General features: G+C 42.1%; 1 long non-coding RNA gene across 1 annotated transcript; it reads left to right on the forward strand.

Annotated features, from left to right (window-relative positions):
* Positions 1-372: 372 nt before the first annotated feature.
* On the forward strand, positions 373-9,049 carry LOC144761485 (uncharacterized). Its single transcript, XR_013595742.1, has 3 exons — positions 373-413; positions 6,053-7,605; positions 7,963-9,049. It is a non-coding gene; the product is annotated as an uncharacterized LOC144761485 (long non-coding RNA).
* The last annotated feature ends 4,469 nt before the right edge of the window (positions 9,050-13,518 follow it).

Consider the following 13,518-nt stretch of genomic DNA (forward strand, 5'->3'; position numbering starts at 1 on the left):
ACGGCCATTGCGCTCTTCTGCTGATTTCGCGATTTTTTTGCAAATCACAAAATCGCGAAATGCTGGAGGGTCTGATGAATAGTTGCTTCATACATACCATCACTCGGTTGTTTTATTTTTTTAAATACCATTGTAGTACTATCATCATCTATTTTTCATCATCTTTCACAGCACAGCAACCCCTTTTGTGCTCGCACAGTTCATCATCTCACCAGTTGCATGTTTCTAACACACACTTTAGTCCGTAATAAGATGGCCGACATCTAATCTCACTTCACATCTTGGTTTAAGACGTTTTCTATTTTTACCGTCATAGACGCTTAACTCTAAACGAGAACCATACAACCATAGCGAGCAGCGTTTTTGAATCACGGTCGGTCCTTTATGGAAGTGCTGGCCTTTGGCCCTTTTCGGTAAGTCTTGCCTTCATACTCAACCTCCACAATTTTTATACTAACCCCCGTTTCATCTTTCTCAACACGGATGTACACGCGCACTATTTCTGTTCGCAATATCGAGGCACTGAACTTCGTTTGTAAATCACCAGCACAACGTTTTCGAGTCGCTTTTGGTTTCTCCCGGTCATAATATTTCTGTCAGACACACTTTGGATTAATTGGGTCCTCATTGGCATGTTTCACCTTCACCTCTAGTAGTAGGAGAACACACACGATATATTTTTTTATCGATATTTTTTATTGACAATTTTTTTAAACTACATGCTTTTCATTTCAGTTCCACGCATTTACCTTGCATCACTAAATATTAACTTGCATCTTGATTCTGGTTGTCTTGGAACGTTGGCATGTTTTGATTACCTGAACGGATTGAGCATCACATGATTTTCTCTTCGTATTTACTACACAGTTTCATGTTATATATATGATATGTAGCTATAAATAGTGTGGGTCCTCATTATAAATTTGTGTTTCTAGATTCCCCCTGCTGAGTGCCATCACGGCACGAAATGCATTGGGACCTTTTTCATTTAAGATGAAGAAAACATTAATGTGATCTACAACATTAATTGAATTTTGGATATGCTTATGGAATAAATATACTCAAGCTACCACGAAGCATTGCTTTCAACTTTGTCCAACTCTATTTGCGCAAAGGAACTTTGGGATTATCTTTTGTTATATCGCAGTGGCGATTTTGAATTGGCTGCGTCCAGAGGGTCGCCCCTTAAATTTTTAAGGGACGCACTACTTATTGATATATTGATAATTAAAATAAGCTCTACAGTCCTGCTGATGGTATAAATTCAAATGATTTGAAGGTGCAAAACATTGACAATATCTCCTGATTGGACTACAATTGTGTGAATTTCCTAATGCAGTATATAGATTGCTGAGATGCTTGTAGTAGGACAACAGTGTATTTTGTATCTCCTATTTTCCTGCAATTGTGATGCATGCCTGTAACAGACATTGTTGAGTGCTACTCTGTTCTCATTTACGCAGTCTTGGAAATGTAAACGTTAATTGATATTTTTGTATAAAATTGTCTTTTTCCACATTGTTATACGAGAGTCTGTTTCATTACAGTTATAAAGTAATTATTGTCAAAAATGTGTTATCATTTGGCTAAAATGATAGAAATTAGTTTACCAAATGATGCCTTTGTCTGTAGTTGCTGTTTGTATGTTATTGACCTAGACTCATGGGGGTTTCTTGGGCAGCCTTGTCGTTGGTTGACTAGGATGCAAAAAATTACAAATGACTGCAGGCAATTCTAGCTGGACAGACACCTAACAGTACCCACTTTTGTATGATTAAGTCGCACTTAAATTGCAGTACCATCATTCTGATCATTTGCTTGAAGCCACTATGGGGTTTATTTATGAAGCGTCACATTTACGCTGCTGTTGTGTCACTTTTTGTGATGCTGCGGCGGCAAAAATAATGTGCCATGCTGCTCCATATTTAAGAAGTGACGCATCTAGGCAGATGCGTCACTTCGTAAACCCCTGCGCTACATTTTACCTGCGTCAGGTATAATGCATGCAGGGTGGGTGTTCCCCCGCTTCAAAGCCTCGTAGAAGTGGAGCATTGAAATCTATAAGATTTCCGTGCGCTACTTCTAGGACGCCATTGCGTCAAAACTTTACGCCTGCACCATGGCATGCATAAGGGTGACTCAGGCCCGTGAAAGGGCCAATTGCTGGAGTTGCGCCTGTTTCCAGACACACCCCAGCAATGTCCCACTTTTGCGCATACAGAGAAGTCAGTAATACTGATGTATCTGTAACTCCTTGCGACATGATGCGCCGTACTGTAATACGCTCATCAAGGGTGTCGCAAGGAGGGCTCTCTGAGAAGTGTCGCCTCACTGCTTTGTCGCAGCGATGCAACACTTCTCATAAATAAAGCCCTAAAGCTTTACAGTGAATGTTATTACATAGAATTCGGCCTTTCCGTCCCTTCTGAGTGTGACTTGATTCTTGAGGGAAGCAGCATTCTAAAAGTAGGTGAGGCTGGTTGATGGCGGTGTTATGTTTCTGCTACAAGAAAAACATGAGTGTGGCAGATCACTGTGAGGAGAAATCCCAGAACGCAGCCCCTGGGGCGTGAAAATGTCCTCCCTCAGAATATCTAATCTGCCTCCTCTGAAGTCAGAGAGATGCAGCAGACACGGATCAGTGCTGTTTCCGGCGGGTAAAGCTTGAGTCGAGTTTAACAAAAACAATGACTTCGGCTTTTTTATTTTTTAATCGATGGCATGTGGGGATGGCCCTTCTAATCAGGGAAGTGATACCGCATGAAAGGCTTCTTTATCTACGGGTCTTCCCAATATGTGTCCTTAGCAGAGTCCTTTGATGAAGATGTCCCCTCGGTATTTTATTTGTAATGACTCTGGTAAACGTCAGTCGTAAGATTGAACTCATCACTGTACTCCTGTTAGTATCCATGGCGTGTGTGCGCTGAAGAAAGCTTCTGAACAGGCTATTCAGCTTAAGTAATAGTGATGGCTGCTTGCCAGTCAGTCCAGAGAGCATGTACTGCAATAATTCTTCTCAACATCCTGAAAATGTATTTCAAGGAAAAATTACAAGCACCGAGGTTCCTTCGGACCCAGGGTCCGTCTGTAAATACCACAAGTAAGACCCTCATTACCAGTGGTCCGTTCTTTACCGATCCCTGTGCAAATCAGAACTACGGGCCATATTACCAAGCAATAGTGATAATTATCGCCAAGCTTGGTTAGCGGCTATAATTATATCGCCACGCTCCGACGATTTTTACCGCTGAGATACCTTCAAAAGCGGTAAAAATCGTGCGAAATGCATGAATATCGCTGAAAAATCTGCGATATTCATGCATTATCGTGACAATGCTCTTAGCCATGTTATCCACCTTCCATTGGATAACATGGCTAAGAACTGCTCTGGGCAGGCGTTAGCTTTTGGAGATAATCGTGCTTAGCGCGATTATTTCCAAAAGTAGGTAATAGTAGATAGCGATGTTAGCGACTGTTTCCACTCGCTAACATCTTGGCACGCCCACTTTGCATGTCATTAGCGATAATTATCGCTGACATGCAAAGTGGGCCCCAAGACAATCGCTATCTCCTAATAGCTGTCGCTAACTGGTGTTAGCGACAGCTAGGTAATAAGGCGATAAAATTATCTCCGCTTTAGCGGGAAAAATTCCCGCTAAAACGGCGATAAGGCCCTTGGTAATATGCCCCTACATGTTTTGGGGCTTGTAATTCTTCCCAGGTAAATTTTGTAAGGTGAAATCGTCTGAATGCCAGGTAAATGCCGGTACATACGGATGTTGGTGCACAAAGCATCAAATCCCGCATATTATGCCACATTTTAAGGGGCACTACTTGTAAAAGGCAATAATTATAACACCTCAGATTTTAATACCAATAATAATAATAATAATAATAATGGCTTTCCCAGATGGGGCACTCGTAATTAGGCCTAAGAGGAGATTCTTCAAGGGTGGAGAGAATGGGGGGCTACTGATAACTTGCTTAGTAAGTTAAGCCATTACCAAACTACTTTGGTACGCCAAGTAATTTAACTACATTGTGCGAACTCTGAAATAATTAATGTTATAAAAAAAAAATCCAGAGGCCTTGGTTTTCAAAAGCGCCACCAGTTTGACGACCTACCCCTGCTTCATATCAATTTAAGCAATATTGTTTTGATAATTCCAAAGAGGTGCACAAAGCAGGTTCCTGAATCATGTTTATGGCCATGATCTAGCCCGCTCTGCACTGCTATCCACTACTCTAGCGACATTCACCATGGTGACCAGGGCACAAGTCTTAAAAAAAAGGGAAGTGGGGGGACTAACCAAGTTAGGCAGTATACGCATGACATCATGGTGTCTGACATCACCACGCATGAGGTCACGGCACGTGACATCACATGTGGCATGAAGTGATCTCCCAGGAAGTGACATCACAAGAAATGCCAACATATATTAAGATCTCACACTTATGTTGAGCAGGTCTACTATGAGTACATGTGAACGCACTACGGGGCATATTATCAAGGACGGGCGATACATTATCGCCGCTTTTATCGGCAGGAAACTGCCGATAAAACGGCGATAATGGGCTTGATAATATGCTCTATAGAATTCCTATCGAAGCCCATGTTAGATGTGAAGACATCTAACATGTGCTTCAATAGGAATTCTATAGAGTATTTTATCAAGCCCATTATTGCCGTTTTATCGGCAGTTTCCTGCCGATAAAAGCGGCGATAATGTATCGCCCGTCCTTGATAATATGCCCCTACGAGATTCAACAAATGAGATTTTCCATCTGGGTTATCCAGAAAAAGAGGCGCAACCTAAAACAAAATCTGTGACTCAACTAATACATTTTTTTTTTTTTTAACTCTGCCACAAAAAAATTGCCAACAAGGAGACAAAAAGGGATATCTATTCTGCTTAATTGGCTGCAAAGTCTGCATTTTCAAATATGTTATGGGGTTAATGTACCTGCCACAAAGATCTTTGTGCGGCCAGTTAATCTCAGGGATTAATAATAGTGGTAAAATAACTTAAATCGAGTAGCGCTATAAAATAATGGTATTTCAATTGTTATTTTTCAGAATACTGGGACACACCCAACATATCTGACATTCTTACAGGGCATGCATATCTCTTGTCTGTAGGGACTGAACAAAGTCAAAAGCATGCCTCTCTTATGTACATGTGAAGTGATAACAAGCTGTGTGCCTTTGTTTCCACGCTGTTGCATTTGCATCTAAGCGCAGAGGATGCCTAGCAAGAATCATATTGGAAGGAAAGCAGGCCAGATGGCTTCTTAACTTTGGTCTTTATCTTTGGCCCAGCTGGAGATGAAAATAAAAACGCCCCCTCCCCGCCTGCAAGTTGCTGCTTGGCATGGAAATCAGACAATGTGCAGGTGGTGCTGAACATGTATAGGCATCTGAAAATTACAGCGGGACAAGTTCAGAATATTTTAAAGGGGCTCATCTTTTAGGCCGGGTGGGCGGTGTATACCATGTAAAAATATTGGGTAGATGCCGTCTACCCATGTGTACTTCCAACTTGTGCCCTGGTTGTGATTACTGAGAAGACTACAGGCTTTCTCTCAGCCCAGGAGAGGGGGAGCATGGGAGCACCTGACGAGCCAGGTAGGAGTCGCAGGAGTTCTGGCCCCAGACAAACTGTAACAGAGTCCAAGGTGAGAAACCATGAGAGAACGCCAAAGACTGTGGGGCAGATTTACAAGGACCTTGCGCCACTTTAGCGTCATTTTTAACATGGGAAAAGTGACGCAAAAGTGGCGCAAGAGGCTCGTAAATCTGCCCCTGTGTGCTTTGCTAAAAGAGTACAGGCGTAATCTGCACTTGAGCCGAGTCATGCCAAATGCCTGAGCTGGGGTGGGAACCACCTGGACCACCGGGGGGCAGGACTCTAAGCCCATAGCATGAAGAGCTGCATGATTGTTCTAAGTGCCAGGACACTTAATAGCATTGTGTACATATCCTTGTGCGTAGTATTAGATTATGGTGTGCATTAGACAAATTATGTCTTTCTCTCATTTCGTATCTTCACAGCTCACTCTCACCTCCAATCAAGACAGCTCCAGGATACCCCTTTGCGGAGTGACAGATGTGTTTTACAAGTACCGAGTTACATCGCCCCCCTAATCAAGCTCAAAAAATTCGGCGGCCGTAGATTTGCTCACTTGGCCCCCAAACTCTGGAACCCGCTGTCCCCCCTGCTTAAATCTTCTAACTCCCTTCTTGAATTCAGAAAACTCCTGAAAACTAGTCTCTTCACACAGTCTGGCTAGATTCCCTCCTTCGCACCTCCCAGCACCCAATCAGCGCCAGGAAACTTATGGTGTCAGAGCGCTATAGAAATTCCCCTTAAGATAAGATAAGACATTACATTAAAGGTACTTTTCTTCTTGAAAGCCAAGCATTAGGCTGGACGCCTAGTTGTGGATGTGTGCTTATTGAGTGCTGAACTTGAGCACCCCTACACTACCTGCCTGAGAAGCCTGTGACTGCCTGCCATCGCTAGGAGTAAATCAGCCATACTTCTGGCTTTCTTTTGAAGTTCACGAGTAAGCCAGGAATACTACAATAGACACAGCGAAATACTTCCGGTGGTTGTGCGTCTATGTACAAATACATTTTCAGAGGCTGCCATTTAATTCTAAGCATAAAGTACATTTTAACAAAGCTATCTCTTCCTGTAAACTATCACTGAGTTTCCCAACACTCCTATTTATAGCAACATATTTATCAGTAGGGACCAAGATGTTGCCTTCGGCCTTGCGACAGAGGTCTAATGGGAAGGTAGAATTTTTCAAACGTCTTTGGTCTTGAGATGTATGCAGTTTTGTACCCTAAACACATGACTTTCCCTTATGGCTCAATATAAACAATTCTCCCCTGCACACATACCTCATTACTGAGATGTTTACAGAGCTTTTATAATGTGCGTGTATTCCCACCTGCAGCATTCACAACTAAGGCACGGCTGAAATGCGACAATACACTGACACGTATGTGTATCACACACTGACCTACAGGTACTGGTGAATCAAAGTATTTTTACAGATCACTTTTACGAAAGTAAAGAGGTACCAGCAGAGCTCACTTTTCATCTGCTTTGCATCTCTAATCAGACGTGCAGTGCACTCTAGTAGCACAGTGCAGAGACACCCACAACACTCTTACAGTGCCCCCACACTATTACTGGGTTATGCCGGAAAAGGAAAATTAAATTTTCTGATCAAGAGTTGGAAATTCTCATTGAGGAGGTGACAGCGAGACAGGAACAGCTTTTTGGGAAGCAGTCTCTGAAGGTACCTGAAGCTGTAAAAAGAAATCTATGGATTGCCATACAAGCAAAGGTAAACGCAGTGGGTGTAGCACATCGTGACATAAATAATTTACAAAAAAATGGTATGACCTGCGCAGTCGTGCAAAAGAGAAGTTAGCAAACAGGATGAAAGCAGCAAAAGAAACTGGAGGTGGAACACCCAGGGATAGACCCAACACCCCCCTGGAAGACATGGTGGAAGGCACACTGTTGACTGAGGCTGTAGTTGGAGTGATAGACATTGATACTTCAGAGATTCCAACCCCTTCTGAAGGTAAGTGAATTGTGAATGGTTTTGGTTTTCTGAATGGAGCCTAGAAATTGCAAGAGTATTGAGAAAGTAGTTGTACTTGCAGAATTGAATTTCAGTAGGGTAGGATATTTTTTCTTCATTTTTCCAAAAAAACGTATTTACTGTTTGGAAAATGAAAGCAGTGCATCATGGGAGTTGTAGTTTTTATCAGTCCTTCATTTACACAAGCTAGAATTTTAAATCTAAACATTTTAACAAAGAATAAATATAAAGAAGTAGACTGGGATCATGTTATTGTATAGAATCTCACATTTTATTAATTTCTTTTTGAAAGTGCAAACTTTAAATAACATCATGTTTGCATTTTTTTAACCATAGAAGCACTACAGGAATTAATTGAGCGGGATTTGAGGATTTCCACACCCAAGAAGGTCAAGAAACAGATGAGGGAAATGCCCCCACCACATCAGCATTCCATTCTCAAACAAATGAAAGACAGAGAGTGCGTCAACTGCTGCAAACTGATTCTGAAGCAGAGCACAATGATAATGTTGCTGAAAGGCAACCTCAAACTACCCCAACAGTCACAAACAGAAGGCTGAGTAGGCGAAGGAGACTTCAGCAGTTTTCTTTACGCCGTGGTCATGTAACAGATAGTGGTCGATTTGGAGAGGGTCCCATCACTGGCAGTCTTGTTGAAGACAAAATCCTCAAGGTACAGCCCCTGCAAGGCAAAGACATTAGAATAATCAAAGGTAAACTTGGACATATCCACAAACAAATGGGTTCTTTGACCAACAGTATGAATAAAATGATAAATGTAATAAAGACAGGCCATGAAACATCTTCATTGAAGCTTGACCGCATTGCCACATCTTTAGAAACCATGTGCACATTGATGCAAAAGCAGCAAAATATAAGTGAAAAAAGGCAGCTGCGACTAATGAACAACATGCAGGCTCATAACAGGCAAATGTCTCGCCGTGCAAATTGTACAACTAGGCTCTGCAAACAGACCCTTTCCACACAGGTACTTTTGATGAAAAATTTTGAACACAGTCCCAAGGGATTGGGGACTATCCATGACCCTTTGGAAAAATCACATAGCAATGGATCACCAGAAAAACAACTGCCAATGGGGGAGATTGGATCCGGCAGTGCTGTGAGTGGCACACATGAGCATTGCTTAACTGGCACACGCCGTAGCAATAGAAAGCAGTATGAAGCAAGTAACATGGCCATGCACAGTGGGGAAAATGCAGGGAAGGCATTAGGAGTACGTGGACGTAAAAAATTACATTATGTCTGTGATGCCTCTTGCTTGTTATTGATAATGTCCAAGTGGTTTATGGTTTCATGATTTTCATTTTATCATTTCTGACTTAAACAAAAGTTAAATCTTTGTGGTACATTTAAAGTCCATTAAGTGAATGCATTTATTTTGACTTTGAAATAAAAAGTTCATTATTTTGAAAACCAAATGAATCAGTGTGTCCATCCTACCTCATTCAGAAGTAATGGTGTGTGATCTCTGCTCTTCTCCTTCTCCCCTCTGCTGCCTCTGGTCCATGTGCTCTGGCTTGTGGTTGTGGAGGCTGATTGTCATTTTGAGGTAAAACATCTTCATCAAGTTCTATGCCTCTCTCAGTTGCTAAGTTGTGCAGCATTGCACATGCTGCTACTATTTTGCAACAAATGTCTGGCTGATATTGCAATGCTCTACCTGTCTTATGTAGTATGCGAAAGCGTGATTTCATCAAACCAAAGGTCCTCTCTATCACAATCCTGGTTGTAATGTGAGCCTGTTTGTAATGCTGCTCTTTCCTGGAAGTTGGATTTAGGTATGAAGTTAAAATGTAAGACCTCACTGCATAGGCACTATCACCTAAAAATAGAAGAATCAAAAATTTACACTTGCAAGAAAGAAATGTGTCCAGATGAAGAAAAAGTGTGTTACAAATTTCAAAAGCATATTTACCCAGCAAGTATCCATCTCCAAATTGACCTGCAAGCAGTCTAGCATGAATAGCACTGTGTCTAAAAATGTAGGAGTCATGGGCACTTCCAGGGTAACTAGCAACTATGTCTGTGATAATACTTTTTGAATTACAAATGGCTTGAATGTTAAGGGAATGGAAGCATTTCCTGTTGCGAAAAATATACTCATTTTCAGAGGGTGGACACATGGGAACATGTGTGCCATCTACACAGCCAATGACATGTGGAAATTGAGCCATGTTATAGAAATCTAATTTGGTTTTCATCAAATCCTGTTGTGTGTTTGGAAATTTTATATGATACCTTATTCTTTGTAACATGGCATTTAGGAAGGCATTAAAAAATCTGGAAAGTGAACTCTGGGAGACACCACCAGCAATAGATATTGCACCCTGAAATGACCCAGAAGCAAGGATGTGCAGTGAACCCAATACCTGCACATGGGTTGGTATAGCTTGTGTCCTGCGTGTTTGCCTCTGCAAAATTGGGTCCAATTCTTGAATTAAATCTAAAATTAAATTAGCATTGAGCCTATACATAGCAAAAATCTCTGACTCAGTCTGCCCTAGTAAGGTTATGCGCACTCTGAAGATTCTCTCTTGTATGAGCCTTCTTCTCCATCCTGCAGCTACTCTCAACCTCTGCCTGCGAGCCAAAAAGAAAAGTGCTGCCATTCTGAAAAGCAAATTTATGGTCTATGAGGTCCTTATATGCAGTACTGATGATTAACAGCTGTAGTGCAAAAAGTTAGTAAAATTAGCACCAGGTTTGACTTCTTCTAATTTTAAGAATTCCAATTTGCGATTTCTTAAAAAATCGCAAATTGCGAATTTTCATGCATAGCATTTTCTCAGAAAAAACTGCGATTTGCAAGTTTAGCGAATTTTTGTAAGAAATCGCAAATACTTTAGCGATTCCTAAAAATGCGAAAAACACTTAAAACTTGATGCATCCAAACACCATGAATTGCATTCGCTAACGGCCGAATTCTGAATGATGCATCTAGGCATAAGAGTTTATCCATTTGTATCTTTTCCTTGAGTGACTTTACAACTTGTACATTTGCAAAAAAAACATTTCTGTTTGCATCTCCTCCTTGTGTGTCTCTGCAACTTGTACACTTGCAATTTTTTTCTGTTTCTATCTCTTCCTTGTGTGACTTTACAACTTTTAAATTTGCAACTTTTTCTGTTTGTATCTTTTATGTAACTCATGTAATCCTAAATCCTTATGTATCGCAACTGGCTCTTATGTAAAGCGCTCTGACACCTTTGGTTAATGTTTGCTCTATATAAGATCGCATTAAATAAATAAAATAAAAAAACAGGCCGAGCCAGACGCAGGAGTGGTTCGTGGATGGTGGCGTCGTGGAATCAGGGAGGGGAGGGCGGTTGATGTCACACTCATATAGTGTAGCGTTATGTTATTTAAAATGGTGAGGTCGTAGGCTTTTGAATAGGCTAATTGATATCACTGACTGCGCATTGAGGCTGAAACGCGCTGGATGACAATAATACTTAGGAGCTTTTGATACAGAATAGCATAAAACTTTTATTAACCAAAATGCCAAGAGTTGAGGAAGTGAGAGAAAGCACCCTTTGACCTCATGTGACATCACATGATTGACCACCTGTCTCACCCATGCATAGCCCCTCAACCTTATCCTATTTGCTACAGAGGAGCTAGAGGAAAGAAAGATAAGGAAAAGATACTACAGAAAGTAAACAGGGATTTTAGCGGACTTGCAGTCATATAGTGCTTTATGCCCTTGATAAGGCGCTGAAGCTCTTTCAGTGAGTAGCAAGCTACTCTGGGAACCCAGGGATAGTGGTTAACGCAATGTTTATTCGTAAATTCAGTTTTCAACTTGTGCTCTTATGAAAGAAATGTGTGCATTATTCTATGATGCTTGTGGTCTGAGTTTGTAGGGTTTAATCTTGTGCTTGTGACATACACCTGTTAATCCAATAAATCTAGGTTATTTGTGATTGAGAATAATGGAATTTGGTTTGGATTAGGATGGCATTGGAAGTGTAGGTTAAAATTTAAAAATTTAAATTAGAAAAGAACAAAAATAAGAATTACGTGAACAAATGTAATATTTTAAGGAATTAACAGTTATTGCTAGTGCAAACATGTGTGTGTTAGTGTAATTGATGGGAGAAATGTGCAAATGGATTATACGAAAATAAGGAGATTGTTATGGTTTAGTGCGGCAAAGGTGTATATGGTGCCGGAATTGCAGAAAACAAGCTATTTAGCAGAGGATGATTGAGTAAAGCAGGCGATAAAGCTAGATTGGGCCAGGTTGGCAGAAGACATTTGAGGAGAACTGAAGGGGAGGCCAAATTAAACACGGAAGTAGAATTCAGTTTCATGCAGGAGGGGCACATCTTTACAGGGTGTCGCGAGGAGCTGCAATATTTATTCAGTTATAGAGTTGCTGAGCTCCACCATGAGACTTCAAAAGTGGTGTAGTGACATCTGTGGGTAGACAAAGCAGCTGGTATTTGTACTGTCTCTTATCTTTGTGGAAAAGTCTTACATGTATTCCCTGGTGGCCACATCTGAATGACTAGCTCTAGTCTTTCTTCTGAATTCTACATGGTTCTTAGTGGCTCTTATCTTTGTTGGGAGGTAATATCATTGTTTTGGCAGGGTGTGTGGAGAAAATCGTGCCAACAACGGTTTTTAATGGGTGCTTTGTTATACTGGAAAGTGAGTTCCTATGTTGGTGGTAGAGCAAAAGAGATTATGTGCTCTCCTTGGGATCTTTAAACTGTGGTGCAGGGATCTATCAGTTGACGGAGATGCTGTTATTTTTATTGTCTCTCATCATTGTGAACAACTCATATGTACAGGGGCGTAACACAGGCCCCCGCATCTGCTGCGGTGTGGGGGGGGACCTGAACTGTATAGGGCCGCCTCAGCACAGGACTCAGGCCTGAGAGCTCCGGATTAAATCCGGAGGGGGGGCCCTCTGTGTACATTGCAGGGGGGCCCCTTAGACTTTTGTTACGCCACTGTTCCCATTCCCTTCTGTGACTTCTTCTGACTCTCCACTCACCTCCTCGCTTATCTTTCAACATCCTCTCTTTAATCTCCCAGCAACGCACTCTTGCATCCTGCCCCCCATCATTCACCTGTTTCCCCTCCACCTGGAGGGGTGGGTGTGCACGTCCGAGAAGCCCCACCCCTCCAGAATACTGCCAAGGCAAGCCTACACAATCCGTTCTAAACTGGCACGTTTATAAACAAACCAACCCTTCCCTCCGAACTTGTAGAGTGGGTGGTCCAAAGATTTACTAGCCTCCCCAGTGATGTCGGGCACGGGAAGAGGACGAGTCTCCTCCCCTGGCAGTTATAGCCTCCACCTATCCCCACTTCCAGCCCAACCCCCTGACCCCAACATCCGTGTCCTTCCGGCCTTTGTGCGAAAACCCCAGGGGAAGACTGGCCTGCAACCTTACTTCCCCTGGGGGCTGCATTTTCGGCGCTTTCAATAATCTTGGACCTCAGAAAAACAAGGGTGACTGCCCGCTTTCTACCTTCTGATTCCAGGGCCACGCTCTGCCATCTAAGTTGGTGGTAACTAAATGATACATCTTTCTGAAGGTGCTTGTCTTTTGTGAACTGATTTTGTGAGCTGGGCACCTGGAGGCCAGAGTACCTTAATGACAGAGCTACCTAAAAAAGTTAAACCGCACGCACATTCATGCCATTTGAGGGAATGTCGTCCTACTCTGCAATCAGCGCAGTTTATGGTGAATGAGGAATTACGCGGCATAATCTTACGGCCTCCAGAAGCGGCATCGAACTGTCTGTTTATTGTTAGTAATTATAAGTCAGAGACTCAGGCTCAAATCTGCGTGCCTCCTCTGATGTTCACAGGGCCCTCAGTAGGGCTGAGGTAATGATGGGTCCAGGACACCGGGT

This window comes from Lissotriton helveticus, chromosome 6 (genome assembly GCF_964261635.1).
Source record: "Lissotriton helveticus chromosome 6, aLisHel1.1, whole genome shotgun sequence".
NCBI classification, from domain to species: Eukaryota; Metazoa; Chordata; class Amphibia; order Caudata; family Salamandridae; genus Lissotriton; species Lissotriton helveticus.